The sequence below is a fragment of the Clarias gariepinus genome, chromosome 4 (genome assembly GCF_024256425.1).
Source record: "Clarias gariepinus isolate MV-2021 ecotype Netherlands chromosome 4, CGAR_prim_01v2, whole genome shotgun sequence".
Taxonomy (NCBI): domain Eukaryota; kingdom Metazoa; phylum Chordata; class Actinopteri; order Siluriformes; family Clariidae; genus Clarias; species Clarias gariepinus.
The window spans coordinates 18,298,825-18,304,834 of NC_071103.1; positions in this window are offsets into that span (position 1 = coordinate 18,298,825).

Consider the following 6,010-nt stretch of genomic DNA (forward strand, 5'->3'; position numbering starts at 1 on the left):
GACAGTTGGGTTAAAAAGCAAAAGCCTGTTTCGTGGTGATAAGCCTTCCTCTGATTACTCTCAACACCCTGAAAAGTACAATATATACAATATATAAGAGGACACTTGAGACAAACATTTAAAAAATAAATAGATAATAAAATAATAATAATAATAATAAAATAATAATAATAATAATAAAAAAAAAATTGAGAGAATTAGGGTACATACAAGAGAAGTTTGAACTATGATAGCATCTCTGCTATAGATACACCATAATAATTATACACAGTTACACGAATTAATATATGAATTAGTCATATTTACAAATGTATTTAATTATAATACGAGGGGCATTCAAGTCAAGTAAAATTTCTTGTGAATGAAGGAGGAAAACCAACGGACATTAAATGAAGACTTTAAGCACAGTCAGGTGATGAGACTCTTAGCTGTCTTAAATGTTTTTCTTGGACATTTCAAAAAGGCCATATGTCAGTGAATGATGATCCTGCCCAAGGTGACTATGGGCGTACTGTGTCCCTTAAACATTCAGCATGTGGAACGCCTAATCCTTGTAAATTTATGGAACTTACACTTCACACTGCCAATTTGTGGAAGAGACACTTCTGTACACACAATTAATCACAAACACCACTTGCACATTACAGAACCTCGGCTGGAACTTACTGCTGTATCTCCTGTATACTCCTGACCTCACTCCAAGCAATTTCCACATGTTTAGGCCGTTTTAGACATAAAGCAGGCAGTCCATGCCTCTGGCATATTGAGACAACTTTCAACTTGGATAGTATATAAGATTATAGATAGATAGATTACATAGAGATATAAAGGGAGTTGTTTTTTTTAAACTCAAAATTGTGTTCTGTTATTCTGCACAACCAAAGTCCCAGTTTGACTTGAACATCCCATATAATTTTTTTTTTTTTTTTAATTACCATTAAGTACATGAATATGGCATGAGCTTTGCTGCTAAATCTAAATTTTAGCTACATTTAAACCCAAGCAGGTGGAATGATTAATGAAAAGAAATAATCAGTATTTTGTACCTTTGTGAGTGTTTGCGTTTAGGTTATCCTGTTTAGTTTAAGACAATAATCACGGAATAATAAAAAAAAAAACTTGTATAATTATAAATAAAGTTGAGTTGAGTTAAGAATCAATGTTATTGTTAAGTATATAGTTAATAATCAGTTTTTGGACTTCATCCTAATGGTTAGAACTGATGTTTACTTCCATGCTATAGATTTTTTGCAACTGTTCAAAAGAAGGAAAACAAAGAACAGATTACAACTGGCACGTGGAACTAGATTAATATATTGTGTAAAGACCTGTAAATTATAATTATTATCATATAAAAAAAAAGAAAAAGAAAAGGCAGCGTAGTTAGCATTGCCTCCTTACAGCTCTGGAGTCCCTATGGTGTTCTCAAGGGTGTGTTTCTACATCATGCCCAGTGTAACTGATTCTCCAGATTCACCAGCACTCCGACCAGGATAAATTGCTTACTGTAGATAAATGATTAAATTAATAAATTAATAAAAAGTGATCAGTCTGTCAGGGAAATATTGAATTGAGAAGAACACTGCTTTCAGGAAAGTTGACATTCTATTGAGAAAGTCCAAAAGAAACAAACAGAAAACAAAATCAAAATTATGTGCAATTCACATAAATAAATTAGAAGATGGGAATAAAGACTTTCCCAGATGCTGACAAGCAAAACAAGAACAACATTGTTTTATACTGTTAATTATGAACATTTTATAAGTATATTAATAATTAAAGTAAATATTATTTGATCTTTAAATATTCATACAGAGTTTAGTTTGTTTTGTCTTGGTTTGTCTAGTCAGATAATTAGGTGTCTTAGTTATCTAGCTAGTTAATTTATGTTGTTAATTTATGTTGTATGTAGCACCTTGGTCCTGGAGTAATGTTATTTCATTTTTACTGTGTACTGAACACATGGTTAAAATTATAATAATAGATAATTAAAGATTTTCAGGCTGAGGGAGAAATCTTACTGACATTTAAGCTTCCCTATTGATTGAGTGCACCAATTTATATGTTAATCTTTATGTGAGTTATTGTTATCCATCTCAATATACCCATTTTAGTGCAAACAACTCATGATAGCAAAAAGTATGCCATGATATTGAAAAATATTAACATTCTAATGTTGTATCCTATGTCATAGAAAGTGTGATGTCTAATTAAATGTTTAAACATTTTCGACTAAGAAAACATGTACGCCATAGGCCATACAGTGAACAGCGAAACTAATACACTATTGTAAAAAAAAAAAAATGACTTAAATAATAATAATCATGTCAAAGTATTAGCTTACCGTTTCTCTGTAAAATGATCACTACTGGAAAAATGGTCTCTTATAATGTATAAATATATCACAGTATCAGTCTATGCAACTACACAATGGTGCTGCATATGTTCGTTGTGGGATGGTGGGAAGGACATATTCCGTGTTTTTTCAGCCTTGAGTTACTAAAGCTGTGTGCATTCTTTATGTCTGTTTCTTTAGCCTTGAATAATCGACACCACAAGGCCATTTTTCCAGCAGGCAAATTAAACTATAACGTGCAAATTCGGGCTTAATCTGCTTCTACATTATGATCCTTCACAATCTTATATTATTAGTTATTATTATCTGGGAAATCTGGCTCTCTATGCCAGGCGGCACGCTTTGCTAAATAAAATACAGGATTTGTTTAAGGTTTAGAAAGTTAAAACATCATTGATAGAAATTATATAAAAGTATATTTCAGTAATAGTATATTCCATTTTATATAATATATCAGACAGCCTTGCTAATCCAAAGGCTTGTGGATGTGTGTGTGAAATTATTGTATATTAAATTTTATTTATATAGGCAGATAGAAACAGATAACAGATAGAAATAACATCATGTGTGTTGTGCAGGTGAAAGTTCAATATAACAGAAGTTGTGTAGATTAACATGAAGTCCAGTTCAGCACAGGGAGTCAGTAGGTGCAGAGGGCAGATGGGGTCTGGGTCACTGGAAGCACAGGAGCAGGATGTGTAGCTCCAACCATCATAAAGCAGAATCCAGCTGGAGCTGGTCCTTCTCTGGATGCCTCAGAAACCTCGCAGGGTTGGCCTTTGTCTACTAAAGCTGGCACAATCTCCAGATGCCTCAGGATGGGTAGAAAAATACAGAAAAGATGGAGAGAATTAGCGTAGTTGCCATTTAGGATAAGTGTACTGGATTATGAGGTTATGGGATGAGTTACGTGTATGCCATATATACAAAATATGAATTTAAAATACAGTTTTAGAGAAAATATGCAACAATATACATTTCCTTAAAAAAAAGCAAAAAAATTTTTTTTTAGAAATCTAACCTGTAGTGACCTACAAAACATTATATTTCCTTGTTATTGTTACACCAGTTTACAGCTGGAGCCTGCAGTACCGTCTATGTCCACCAGAGGTCTCAGGCAGCCACGTTGTAAAGCTTTCCTGATTGTGGATTAGCAGCAGCTGTTTTTCATTCCCTCTTGCCTATAAATACACAGCAGTCTCACGGTATGAGGCGCTCGTGCCAAAATCCTCAAGTTCTTTTCCCGAGTCCTTTAATCAGCGTGTATGTTCACCCTGGGTTTGGATGATCTTTTTTATATTTTTCTGTTTAAAACTATTTTGGTATAAACTATGTGGATATTTATCTTGAAGGCGTTTGTGTGGAATTGTTACTGTAGTGTCACTAACAGGAAGAAACTTTCAAATGGTCCTCTTTTCGTAGCTTTCAGTGTCCACTAGAGACCCCTAGTGGTTAAAACTCTACACAGGCTTGTTTACCACATCCAGCCAAACACTCGGTGTAATATACTAACCAGCAAAGCCAACAATGAAATAAATGACTGAAGTGTTTTCTTTAAGATACATGCGCACACACACTTACAAATCTATTAGCCTGCTGGCAGGTAAATTAAACAAGATACGGTAGGATCACTGGCTCCCAGGAACCAGAGGTCAGGCCCCTTTTAGATAACAGAGCACCCAGTGCACCTCAGCCTGCCACTCACGGGGTTCAGCGGGTAGAGAGGAGACCCAGCCTCCAAACTTCCCAGATCCCAATCCAATTGAGCACCTGGAGAATGTGTTAGACAAACAAGTCCAGCTTAAGGAGGCAAATTAGTCTAAGGAAAATTAGCAAATTTCTGGATGAACATCATGTTCTACAATACAGTATTTGTAGTCTTTAGTTTGTTCAACAGAATATTAAATCTGACTTCTTTAGGAGTGTAACTAAGCCCAATTCACAACCATTTTGTTTGTTCAGTTATTCTTCTGTCCATTAATGAATTGAGGAGACTTTCTGTACACAGACTAGGTAGACAGCAATATTAAAGCCTGTCACTGCATGTAAAATATTATGTATCCATCTGTGTATTGATTGTACAGACTGTAATTATTCGTAGCTTTATTTACCAGTGGAACAGCTTGGATGTTTACACAGGCCCACTCTATTGTTCCCAGGTGTTCAGCACTGAATGAGTAGGAACTGTTTGACAAAGTGGCTTTTAGAGTTTTAGAAACAGCTCACGACAGCTGCTGTTATTATATTATACTAGTAAAGATTATTCCAAAGACACAATGACGGAGACATGATTCTATACAGGTTAAATTTGCATTTGTATACTCATTTTTTATTTCTTTTATCTGTAGCTTAACCAGTCCTTGTTATCCAGTGATGGATCTGTACATAATGACACAGAAGTATACAAATTCTTCACCTGAACAAAAGCAGAAATATTTTGGTGCCTTGTTGATCTATATATAGTTCATAAATAATGTTAAAATTTTGGGTAAATTTAACATGCATCAGAAGTTAACAAGTATTTAGAATTTTTTGTTTTCTTTCTCCCACAAAAAATCTTAATATCCAAAAGAAAACATATTGACATTTATCTTCAGAAGTACATTTCTGTAAAAAAAAAAAAAATATATATATATATATATAGTTAAGAACAAAAGAAGAATAATTCATCTCTTTCTAAGGGAGCAAAGTAAAATAAAAAACCTTAAAAGAAGACTTGTTAATGATCAGTTAGGGCTGTTACAAAGTAATCTTTATTTTATTTTAATTAGTAAAATTATTAGTCTTTTAAGATAAAAGCAATTCTATCTTATATTAATTGGACTATTATTTGTTTTATTCTAAACATTTTGAGTGAGTTTTGGCCTGCTGCATAAGTATTCTGCTGCATGATGTACAGCCAACCAATCTAGGCAGGTCTAATATGAGTTAGTTGGACCACCCAGATACAGTCTATAAAACATTTCAGTTGGCGCCATATTGGACCCTCAAATGGGCCTCTTATTCTGTTTCTTTACAAGAGCCTATGCCCAGAAACAGACAAGCCTGTTTTTAACAGATGGAGCCTTATAACATCAAGCTGGCTGAAAATCACTAACTAGAGGTAAAGTTCAAGGAATTTTAAGAAAAAAGAGAAATCTGTATTGAGGATTGAAACACTTGTAACAGCATAAACCTTCTCTAGTTTGTATTTTGCCGGCACGGTGGCGTAGTGGTTAGCACTGTCGCCTCGAACCACCAGGGTCTGGGTTTTAAAGACATGCAGATTAGGTTAACTGGCATTCCCAAATTGCTGCAGATGTGTGAATGTGCATCTGAATTTTGACTGAACCCACCACAGTTGTAAAATGGGGATAAATACAATGGTAATCACCAATGACCTCCAAGGTCCCTAGTTGGGCTGCAGAGGTTTCTGGTAGGGTTAAGTTACTGAGTTACTGACCGGCAGGTCGGTGGTTTAAACCCCAGCTCCACCAGGTTGCCAGTGTTGGGGCCCTGAGCAAGTCCGTTAACCATATCCTAATTTCACTGTGCAGTATTGTACTGTATATGTGACAAAAGGCATAACTTAACTGATCACTGAGCACTACTTTTCTCCGGTGTAGTGCTTATAGTGTCCACTAGAGGGAGGGGTACAATCAGTGAGGCGAGCGA